Source organism: Cornus florida, unplaced genomic scaffold, assembly GCF_030987335.1.
Source record: "Cornus florida cultivar Cherokee Brave unplaced genomic scaffold, ASM3098733v1 CherokeeBrave_3.0.0_Hap2_Chr11, whole genome shotgun sequence".
Lineage (NCBI taxonomy): Eukaryota > Viridiplantae > Streptophyta > Magnoliopsida > Cornales > Cornaceae > Cornus > Cornus florida.
In genome coordinates this window covers 26,909,599-26,920,960 of record NW_026775581.1, presented here as the reverse complement: position 1 = coordinate 26,920,960, position 11,362 = coordinate 26,909,599, and the positions used below count along the sequence as shown (strand labels likewise).

At 37.9% G+C, this 11,362-nt stretch overlaps 1 pseudogene; it reads right to left on the bottom strand.

Annotated features, from left to right (window-relative positions):
- Positions 1-5,308: 5,308 nt before the first annotated feature.
- On the bottom strand, positions 5,309-5,406 carry LOC132287372 (small nucleolar RNA R71; annotated as a pseudogene).
- Positions 5,407-11,362: the final 5,956 nt, after the last annotated feature.

The following is an 11,362-nucleotide window of genomic DNA, read 5'->3' as shown; positions in this document are numbered from 1 at the left end:
AATTTAATAAAGATCATATGCATCTTATACATGAATCAAAACAAGTTTATAAGCAATAAATTCAAGATTTAATCAAGAATATCCATCAACAATAAAAATCAGTTTTAATTTAATTCAAGCATGCATATACAGTCAATTTAGTTTCTGATTAATCCTAGAATTAACCTAGGCATGCATAAGACATAAATCTAAGGGAGAGAGTAGGAGAAGAACTTACCTCTAAGGTTTCGAATTGAAACCTTTAATTATCTTCTTCCTAGGTCTTTCGGCTATTCTTGGCCTACCGTCAAGACTTTCTGTTGCTCCTGGTTCAACCCACAAGCAAGCTTTAATAACTCCTCCTTGGTTCAGCCCTTGTTCTTGGTGAGAACCCTAATTCTCCCTCTCTCAGTTTCTCTCTAAAACTCTCTGTATTTTTCTGCCTCCACTGTTACGTGAATAGGGTTCTAAACCCTTGGCAGACAATACACATGTATATAATGTTTGTATACTGCTACGTGAATATGTATACAAACAGTTTCAATATATATATATAATTCCAACTATAGTCAAAATAATATTAACTATTTTTAACAAATAATAAATATATAGCTATATATATATGCATATATACCCATATATATATATGCATAACAATTCATGGGTAATATTAGTACCCATTTAACTCCTATCCCAGTGGTCCATGTAACCCATTGGGTGATCCATTACTACTATCCAAGTCCATCTTTAAAAATAAAAATTAAAATAAATTAATTTAAATCTAATAATTAATTACACATAATACACATCATCAGATAACAAATAATGCAGTTAAATCATTTAAATCCTAATCAATCAAATAAGCCCACAAAATTACATTTAAACACTTAATTAAATTAAACACATAAACAAATAATCAATTAAATAAAAAAAATTACAAATAAAATAATTAAATAAATGCTGAGACTATCCTTTTAAAATTAGGGGTATTACATTCTTCCCCCCTTACAAAAGGAATTATGTCCTCAGAATTCGCCCTTACCTTTATCCATTATCTTTGGAAAGTGTGAGCAAATGACATCCTGTCGTTCCCACGTGGACTCAACCTTATTATGGTGACTCCACTGGACACGTATTAATGGTATGACCTTGTTGCAAAGAATTTGATCCCTACGGTCTACAATACGATACGGTAACTCCAAATATGTTGCATTCGGCTGCAACTCAATTTCACCAACATCAATATGTTGATAACGATCCGCATCGTGCAAAAATTTCTGCAACATGGAAACATAAAACACATTATGGACATGATCCAAATTGTCCAGAAGTGCTAAGCGATAAGCTACTGCTCCAATTCAATCCATAATCATAAAAGGACCAACAAAACGTGGTGACAACTTCCTTTTCTTCCAAAAGCATATTACTCCTTTCATATGAGACACTTTGAGTAAAACCTGATCTCAAAAGTATGAGTATGACGATCTGCATAGCTCTTCTGCCTACTTTAGGCAGTGCGCATACGATCCCTAATAAGAGTAATCTTTTCCGAGGTATTCTTAATGAATTCAAGACCCAAAAGTCGACTATCTCTAACCTCCATCCAATAAACAGGAGATCGACACGATCGGCCATATAATGCTTCAAACAGTGCCATACCAATAGTCTTCTGAAAACTATTGTTATATGAAAACTCTACAAGTGGCAAATAGTCCTCCTAGTGACCTTTAAAGTCAAGGACACACGAACGAAACATATCCTCCATGATCTAATTAACCCACTCGGTATGTCCATCTGTCTGAGGATGATAAGCAGTGCTAAAATGCAATTCTGTACCCAAAGCCTACTGAAAAATCTTCCAAAACCCTAACACAAAGCTCGAATCCCTATTCGATATAATAGATAAAGGAATACCATGCAACTTCACAATCTCTGTAATGTTAAGTCTCGCTAGCTATTTCGAAGTGAAATCAGTGCGAATAGGCAAGAAATGAGTTAATTTAGTCAACCTATCAACGATGACCCAAATGAAATTGTGATCCTTAAACGAATTAGGCAATCCCTCCACAAAATCCATAGAAATACTCTCCCATTTCCACTCTGGTATAAGTAGTGACTGTAGAGATCAAGGCGGCCTCTGATGATCAATCTTGACCATTTGACAAATACTACACTGAGACACAAAAATAGCAATGTCCTTTTTCATACATACCCACCAAAATTGCCGCTTTAAATCCTAATATATTTTATCTCCGCTTGGATGAATAGAAAACTCAGAATGATGAGTCTTAGTCATCACATCCTTCCTCAAATCATCAGCAGAATGTTCTACTTGATGAGCACTGAAAAGTGCGTATTCAAACCCCTTAAGCTCAAGTATTCTATGACCTTTATCTATCTTATTTTTCCGTTTTAAACTAATTTCATGTTATTTCCCTTTTCAAGTGCTTATCCACAAAATAAGTCAATTCAGCCAAATTAGAGTATAAAAGAAGCAATCTCAAGCTAAATGGAAGAAAAGAGCAAAGTGGAAGCAAAGTGGTGGAAAACAGCAAGTTTCGATCGATCAGACAAATCCTTGATCAATCTCATAGTGATTGATCCAGCCTTATCAAGATGGATCAAACCCCTTGTCCTTATCTTCAAGAATTTCTATCTTCGATCGATCCAACATTCTTTAGATCGATCGAACTTCTTTGATCTTATCCCCACCTACCACTTTTGTCTTTTTTCCAAAATACCTAAAAATATCTCAGATTTGTCTTATTCCAAAAAGGTGCCGCCAAGGTTTGATCGATCCGGCCATACTTTGATCGATCTCATCATAATTCGATCAATCGAACCTCCTCAAGTTCAAAATAAAACAGAGTCCAGCTTATTAAAAGATAGCTCGTGGTGCAATCATTGAAGAAGCTCTAGTACACGAAACCTGACCATTGGGAGTGACATTGGAGCTACCTATATAAAGATTTTGAGCCATTTTTACAAGAAATAATCATAATCATCATACAACAATACAAGAGAGGAGATAGCCTGGATATTAGAGAGATACACACACCATTTGGGAGTTCTTCCATTCATCTAGGGTTTCCATCAAAGAAAAGAAGATAAATCCTACTATAGAAATGGCCCTTGAGGGTTGGATGACTACATCAATGAGTGGCTAAACATCATCTTGGGGCTAGAGTTAGCCCTAAGCATGCCTTCTAGACCTTGATGTTTTGTATTTTGAGGGGATTTATGTTGTAATTCTTGTCTTGACATTTGATTTTTATATGAATCTTGTTTCCACGATGATTTATGTTGTTTAATACTTCCAATTGATCATTTCATTCTATTCATATGTCTATGTATGCTAGTATAGATGTTCATGTGTTTATCTCTTGGTTTTGTGATATTGATGCATGTCTATATGTCTGATGCTATGAATCTAGAGATTGTTAAGGCATAGTGCTTTAATAGAGTAATCTTGTGGCTTGTTTGATGGTTTATACTCATTTCTTGATGGATTGTGCCTCTTCCTTAGTTTAATTAGTTTAATTTTCATGTCCCTAGTTTAGTTATAGTGTAGTTACCTTATTTTCATATATGGGAGGACAATCCATGCTTGTTGTTTAATGTTCTATGCTTATGAATGCAAGTAGTATAATTCTCTAGCTTGTTAATGTGTTTTGATTGTGAGCTTAAAGGAATGAATAATGGCTTAGTTTGATATATTGTGTTATTCATTAGGTTATCTAGACAATGTATACTTAATTAGTCATCCATGCTTGTTGATTCAATCAATCACCCATGTTAGTATTGCAATATATATTTCCCCTCATTCATTATACATTGAGTGTCTAGAAATGTGATGTTTTGTGGTGACCTCTAAGTCCCAAGACCCCTTTCTATTATTTCTCTACCCTTTATTTACTTCAATTGCTTTGTATTGAATTTGTTTACATTATAATTTAATTAACCAATCAAACCCCCTTTTGATCACTCGACCTACTAATTCGACCTTGTTTCCATATCAATATTGCTTCCAATTCCCTTGAGATGATCCCTACTTACCCTAGCTGTATTAGTAGTTAGAGGTAGTAGTGGCACTCTATAAATTCAAACTTGGCCACACTACACACAATTTGGTGCATTAGCACGGCACCACACCAAGTTTTCACGCCGTTGCCGGGGATTTGGCAACGCCATGTTTTGGAAACAATTAGGAATTAGTACTCTTTTGATCGTGTTTTTACTTTATTTTATTTTGATTACTTATTGTGTTTGTTCTTGATTGGCTAGGTGCATTGAGCAAAAGAAAGTGAAGCAAAGGAGAATTGAAAAGTAAGGAGATAAACTAAGCATAAAAAGGGTAAAACCTAAAAATTGCAAAGCTAAGCGAAAATTGAAAAATAAATTGTAGTTGCTTAAGGACCCTTTGTGAGCTTTTCTAAACTCAATCTCTAGTTAAATCGTAAGCCCGCGTGGAGGCAATTTAACTTTTCTTGCATATTGTTTAAAGCATGGGAATATGGGATCATTGTATGTGGAGGATGTTCATTGATTGATTTATTGCGGAGGCAAAGTGATTGCTACTTGCTTGTTGCTTATTTTTGTTTTGTTTGTGCATGCATGGTCGTAGGTCATTAAATCCTACTCTTGTCCCTCTTAATTTGAATCTTGAATCCATTATTCGTAATCCTAGGGGAAGGGTAGCTCTCATCACTACATTTTATCAATGGAGGAGCAACATGACGACCATGTGGAAGACCTTGGTTACATAAACCAACAAGGCATCCTTCACCCTAATGTGCATCATGACAACATTCAAGTCCCATTAGGCATGCCAAGACCATTCATTCCACCACAGCAATAAGGTCAAGTTTCATTGGGAATGCCTTGGCCAATTTTTGCTCCACAACCTCCCATTATGCAAGACCATCAAGGTGTTCATGTAACACCACCGGTTGTGAATCCTCCCATTGCTTTGCGTGATCATTATGTGCCAAATGAACATAATGCACCTATATGCATTCAATTGCCCCCATTTAGAGTACATCACTATGAAATTAAACCACAAACTATTCGAATGCTTCTTATCTATCATGGACTTTCAAGTGAAGAACCTTACAAGCATTTGGATAAGTTTCTTGAAGTATACTCCACCGTAAAAGACACAGACATGCCAGAAAAGGTTTTGAGACTCAAACTTTTTCCTTTTACCCTTAAAGACAAGGCAAAGTATTGGTTCAACAATCTTAAGCCTTTTTCGATAACTTCTTCGGCAGAAATGCAACAAGAGTTCTTGAAAAAGTACTATCTGGTATCAAAGACCAATGCTATGAGAACTTCCATTCGTGAATTTTCTTAAAAGGATGGGGAATTGTTTCATGAGGCATGGGAAAGATTTAATGACTTGCTTAGAAAGTGTCCACATCATGACATTCCTAAGTGGCAATTAGTCCAATACTACTTTGAAAGTTTGCCGGATAATCAAAAAGGAATGGTAGACGCATCCATGGGTGGTTCTTATCTTGATAAACATGAAAATGTTGTCTGGCAATTGTATGAAAGCATGAGTGAGAATTCCATGCATAGATCCTTGTCCTCTAAAAATAGTAGAATTCTAGGTGGAAGGAAGAATGTTGGCTTATATCAAGTTGACAATTCAAATGATATAGCCGCCGAGGTAAAATCCTTAACTCAAAGGTTCGATCAATTTTTGATCAACCAAAATTCGGTGAATCAAGTGTCTTCCTCCCGTAATCATGTTCATCATTCATCTAATGAATCGTGCATAACTTGTTCTAGTGTCTTACATTCTACTTCCAATTGTTCATATGGACATGTGCAAAGTGAGCATCATGAACAAGTTAATGCTGCATTTGTTAACCAAGGGAATAATCCCTATGGCACACACTACAATGCCGAATGGAGGAACCTTCGAAACTTGTCTTGGAAAAGCCAAGTGGAAGGCTCATACCCTCCCCAAGGTGGTTTTCAAGGCAAGTATGTTTCGCCCCCAATGCAAATCCAAGGTTCCCAAGGTAATAGATCATCTTTTCAATCACATGGAAATCAATTCTCAAACTCTCATTTTCCTAATCAATCATCTTACTCTCAAGGAAATTCTAGAAGCCCTGCTTTTGAGGAAAAAGTGTTGACCACTTTGGGTACTCTAGAGGCAAACACTCAATTGCTTCATTCCCATTCTCAATCCATTGCTAAGCTAGAAACCCAAGTCAGACAAATAGCTAATACTTTAAATGCTAGAGAGAAAAGGAAGATGCCTCTAAATACCCCACCAAAGTAACAATTTGTTTTGGAAACCAATTCTTCATCGGAAGGTCACACAATTAAGCATGTCAATGCGGTGACAACCTTGAGAAGTGGAAAATTGTTGACAACTAAGTTGGTGTCCAAAATGAAGAGAGTGAACCGGTGCAACCGAAAGTTGACACCCGTCCCGTTTCACATTTTATTCCTCCTTTATTGCATGAGCATGATCATCTTGTTGAAAAAGTTATGAAAAATGAATTAAAAATTGGTTTGAAAAATTTTTGTGTTGAAAATGTGTTGGAAAAGGGTTTGAAAAGGTTTATGAGCCAAAAGCTCCATTTCTGGATGCCTTGAAAGGATCCATCTCTATTGAAAAACAAAAGACCAAAGTGAATGAAATCATTGAAGTGTTTAGGCAAGTGAAGATCAATCTTCCGCTCTTAGATGCAATCAAATTTATTCCGTCTTATGCCAAATTCTTAAAATATCTTTGCGCCCAAAAGAGGAAGAACAAGAGCCAAGCACCAAAAAAAATGGTCTTGACCGAGCAAGTAAACTCTATTTTGCAACACAACACTCTCCCAAAGTTTAAGGACCCCGGTTCACCTACAACTTCTTGCATCATTGGTGACCATGTCATTAATTGGGCTCTTTTAGATTTAGGAGCAAGTGTTAACCTTCTTCCGTACTCGGTATATGTTAAATTGGGCTTAAGAGACTTGAAACTGACATCGGTAGTTTTGCAACTTACTGACCGATCCATCAAAAAGCCCCAGGGTATTATTGAAGATGTATTGATTAAGATTGATAAGTTCTTCTTCCTGATTGATTTCGTTATCATTGACACGGAACCGGTTCCAAATCCCAAGAGCCAAATTCCCGTTGTCCTTGGTCGTCCCTTCTTGGCAACCGCAAATGCCAACATCAATTGTAAGACGGCCATAATGAAAATCTCATTTGGCTACATGAAAGTGAAGTTAAACATTTTTAATCCAACCCCGAGTTCAATAGAAAAGCATGAAGAAGCATGTGTTGTGGAAAAATATATTGACAATGAATTTAATAAAGTTGAGTCGTTGCTTGAAAATCGTATTTCCAAAGGTTTGCCTTCCAATTTGATTTCAAAGAAAGTTGTTTCAAAAACAAAGTTTGAAAGGGCATAGAAGCCCAAGAATTGCTTTGACCAAGGACCATCAATCTCCTTTGAATCAAATCCAACAAGTTCTTTAGGGAACAATTTGTTGGGTGGGATTCAAAGTGCTTTTCACCCCGTCAAGGAGAGGATGCACAACAAGATTTTCGATCCGGGCTAAAAGAACCCAACATCTTGCTAGAGACATTAAACACTAGTGCTTCGTAGGGTTTACAACCCTATTCCTCCCTCGTTACTATTTTACCTTTCATTTCTTGCGTCGTCTAGATATGTTCTGGGTTCATACATATTGTTAAGGACTTTAATTGAGAACGCTTGCACTTTCAGTTTCGAATTAGACATTTAGTGTCTGTTCGATCGATCTGAGAAGAAGTCAGATCGATCGAGCAATCATCTCTGCATCCAATCATCTCTCTGTCCCATCGTGCGTAAATTTCCTGCATATTTCAGCCCTCTGTGTATCATGCGAACTCTATTTCTGATCGATCTGAGTGTTCCAAGATCGATATAGATTTTCATCAGACTGATCTGTGCCCCATACTTAGAAAAAATTTTAAACTATGAAAAATCACCTCTCTGTGTATCGTTCGAACATGTCTGTAGGTTTTCACTTGTTGGATTTATCGAGTCTCGATCAATCTATGTTCGATCGATCTAAGTGCTTCCTATTGACTTTGACTTCTTTTTGAATTTTGATTTAAAATATATATATATATATATATATATATATATATATTTCAAATTTTGTTTTATTTTCCAAAAAAATTCAAAAAATATTTTTAATTTACCTTTTAATTTCATTTTATAGAAAATAAATTAATAAAATAAAATAATTTCCAAAAATACTTTGTCGTTTTGTGGGTTCGATCAATCTGAGTTCCTTTATGATCGATCTGATTCCCAAGTGATCGATCGAACATGTCGGAAACAGTTTTTAAAAATATGACCTAAGGGGCATTTGGATCGATTTAAACATCGATCTCAGACCCTCCTTCTCTCCCACCATTGTTTCACCTTCTTCCCCACGTCTGGCGAGCTTCCGGCGACATCCCAAGTTTCAAAACTCTTTCGCGCCCTTGATCCCGATCTCATCTCTCTCAGTCCACTTCTCTCATTCGTTCTTGGTAAGTTTTGGGTTCTATTTTTAATTTTCAGCTTCAATCTCGAGTTTTCCATGTTTAGATCTAAGCTTTCCATAATTTTTTATTGCCATTTTTGAAGTTTTGAAGCATGTGTATATATATGTATATATTTTGTTCCGATTTTGATTTAAGGGGTTACATGTCTAGTTAAATGATTATTTTTGACTTGTTGAGGTGTATGAGGGACCTACAAGCTTACTCGGGTGCCCCCGTGTTGTCCACGTCACAGATCTGTGACTGTTCATGTTTTTCACAGAGTTCGATTGATTACACTCTTTCTCTGATCAATCAGAGAAAGATCGATCTCAACCATTTCATGATCGATCCAACCTGGATCGATCTCATCCTTTTCATGATCGATCAAACTTTACTATCTTGCATACCATATTTTATGTTTTATGCTATCCAATTGATACCCAATGCCTGTGTTTTCCACATTAGTTGCATTCCATACTTATCATGTTCAGCATATTTCACTCTATTTGAACATTCGATGTCTATACCTGGCTGCATTATCATTTGCATAAATTCATGTAATTTATTCTGAGTTGTCTATCTTAACCTTGCAAACATGTTTCTATTTGTTGTGCTTTAATTCTATATTTCATATGTTATACCTATTACTGATTATAGTTGCAAGTGTTTCTTTTCTTTTTACATGCCATGGCTCGAGTCAAGACTGTTACCCGCCGGCAGTATCACCGCCGAGTGAGACCGCGTGTAGAGGAGCCTGAGGAGCTAGCTCCATCTCAGTCCGAGCGCTCTGCCTCTTCTGCATAAGCATCCTCATCTTCTTCATCTGCAGATGAGGCTGAGCATATACCACCTCTTTCACCACCATCGGCACAGCCCGGCCAGGTCCGAGACAGACCTATCAGGAGATATTCACACCTTTCAGTGGCGCATGAGTCTGTCTTTGACACTGCTTTCTTCTCCCGGTCGATTCTGACTAGGGCGGCCTATGATGAGATTGATCGTCATGGCATTTCAGCTATTTTGGCCCCGGTGGCCTACCCAGTTTACCCGCAGCTCATCCGGTTGTTCTACCAAAAGCTCCTGCAGGCCCCGAGTAATCTATCAGAGTTGCAGACCACTATTGATAGCTATCTCATCCGTATCACAGTCAAGACATTGGCCACATCCTCTCGATGCCCACACATCTGCCCTCCGGACCTTGATTATCCTATTCTCATGAGGCCATCTGATGTAGAGATGGTTGTTGCCCTGGCCCTTACAGTGATGGCGAGACATTCGCCACCCGAACTTATTTGCCCGATGATTTATGGTTCTTCGACTCAGTCTTGTACCGAAATGTATTTATGGCGGGCCATAAGATCCAGCGGAGTTTAGATTTTCTTGCTGCCCTCTATGCCTTCTATACAGGCCATTGGTTTTCTGTTCCTGCACTCTACTGGTGTGTTATGATGAGACTTTACTCGAGCTACATCAGTAAGGCCAAGCCCGGGCACACCACCTTCCTTCCCTTCGCACATCTGATTACCCAGATCCTCCGGGACCAACATTATCCTTTTCACTAGGTAGAGCATCCTGACCCAGGGGCTTGCCGCTATGGCAAGAAGGACTGGAATAAGAGCTACAATGCTCTTATTTGGAGTTTAGAAGATGAGGCCGCCTTGGCAGCTGAGGAGATGAAGGAGACAACAGTAGCAGCAGCAGTAGCAGATGATCCAGCAGACCCACCGGTGGCTGTGGACGCACATATGGAGATTGACTTGGAGCAGTAGCCTCTAAAGGAGTCACCACATCACTCTCTGCCAGGGTCACCATTACATTCTCAGGAGCATAGTCAGGATATACCTCAGTTTCATAATCCAGTCATCCTTGACGCTCCAGTTCAGACACCTAGCCTGGGAGAGCATCTTCAGACCTTGGAGGATGCAATTGTCTCTCTTCGGGCAGATGTGACCTCCTTTAGCACCGATGTGACTACTCTCCGTGCGGACGTCTTGACTGCAATGCAGGACATTTCCAGAGACATCCGGGGATCACGCCCCACTAGACCGACTTCCTCTGCTTGATCTTAATATCTCTCCCTTATTTTCTATATTTGTGATAGTTGACTATTATTTTGACACTCTGATTATATTTTTACGGCCAGTTTGTTGGCCCAGATACTGTGTTGTACCTTACACTATTTTTATTCTCTCTATTTTTATGCATGATATTTTTGGATGTCAGGTTATTATATTGATATATTTATCTATGATTAACTCCATTATCAAGTATATTCCAGTGACTTCAGTGAGAGAGTGCTGCCCAAATCTTTTTAGGCCCATCCTTATTCCTCTCTTCTTAGTTCATTTACTATCCCATTTACACTTGCATGTCCACTGTGCACTGTTATTATCCCCTTTGTTATCTGATGAGCTTTTATTCCAGTGCCATCTTTTCAGGACCACAGTCAATCCCAAGTTTGGGGGGGTTGTACCACCCACTTCGGATACTTGTGTCCCGGTCTTTTTTGCCATAGGTGCACTGGTATACTCTTTCCTTTTGTTCTCTTTGCACATTGAGGACACTGTACCATTTAAGTTTGGGGGTAATGGGTGTTCTTTGTAGTGTTTGTTTTCAATTCAAAATTTTGAGCATGACTTGTGTATTTGAGGGATTTTCTATGATTGGTCCATGGCTAGCTATGATTTTGATATTTTGAGGACTATATTGCTTAAAATTAAAAAATTGCTTGACTTGAGAGTCTAATACTCCTTGTATGCCTTGTGGATGCCATTTAGGAGTAAATTTTTGAAAGATTGATATCTTGATTGCACTTGTGGTCCACATCATCCTGATTTTGCGATTGTTTTGA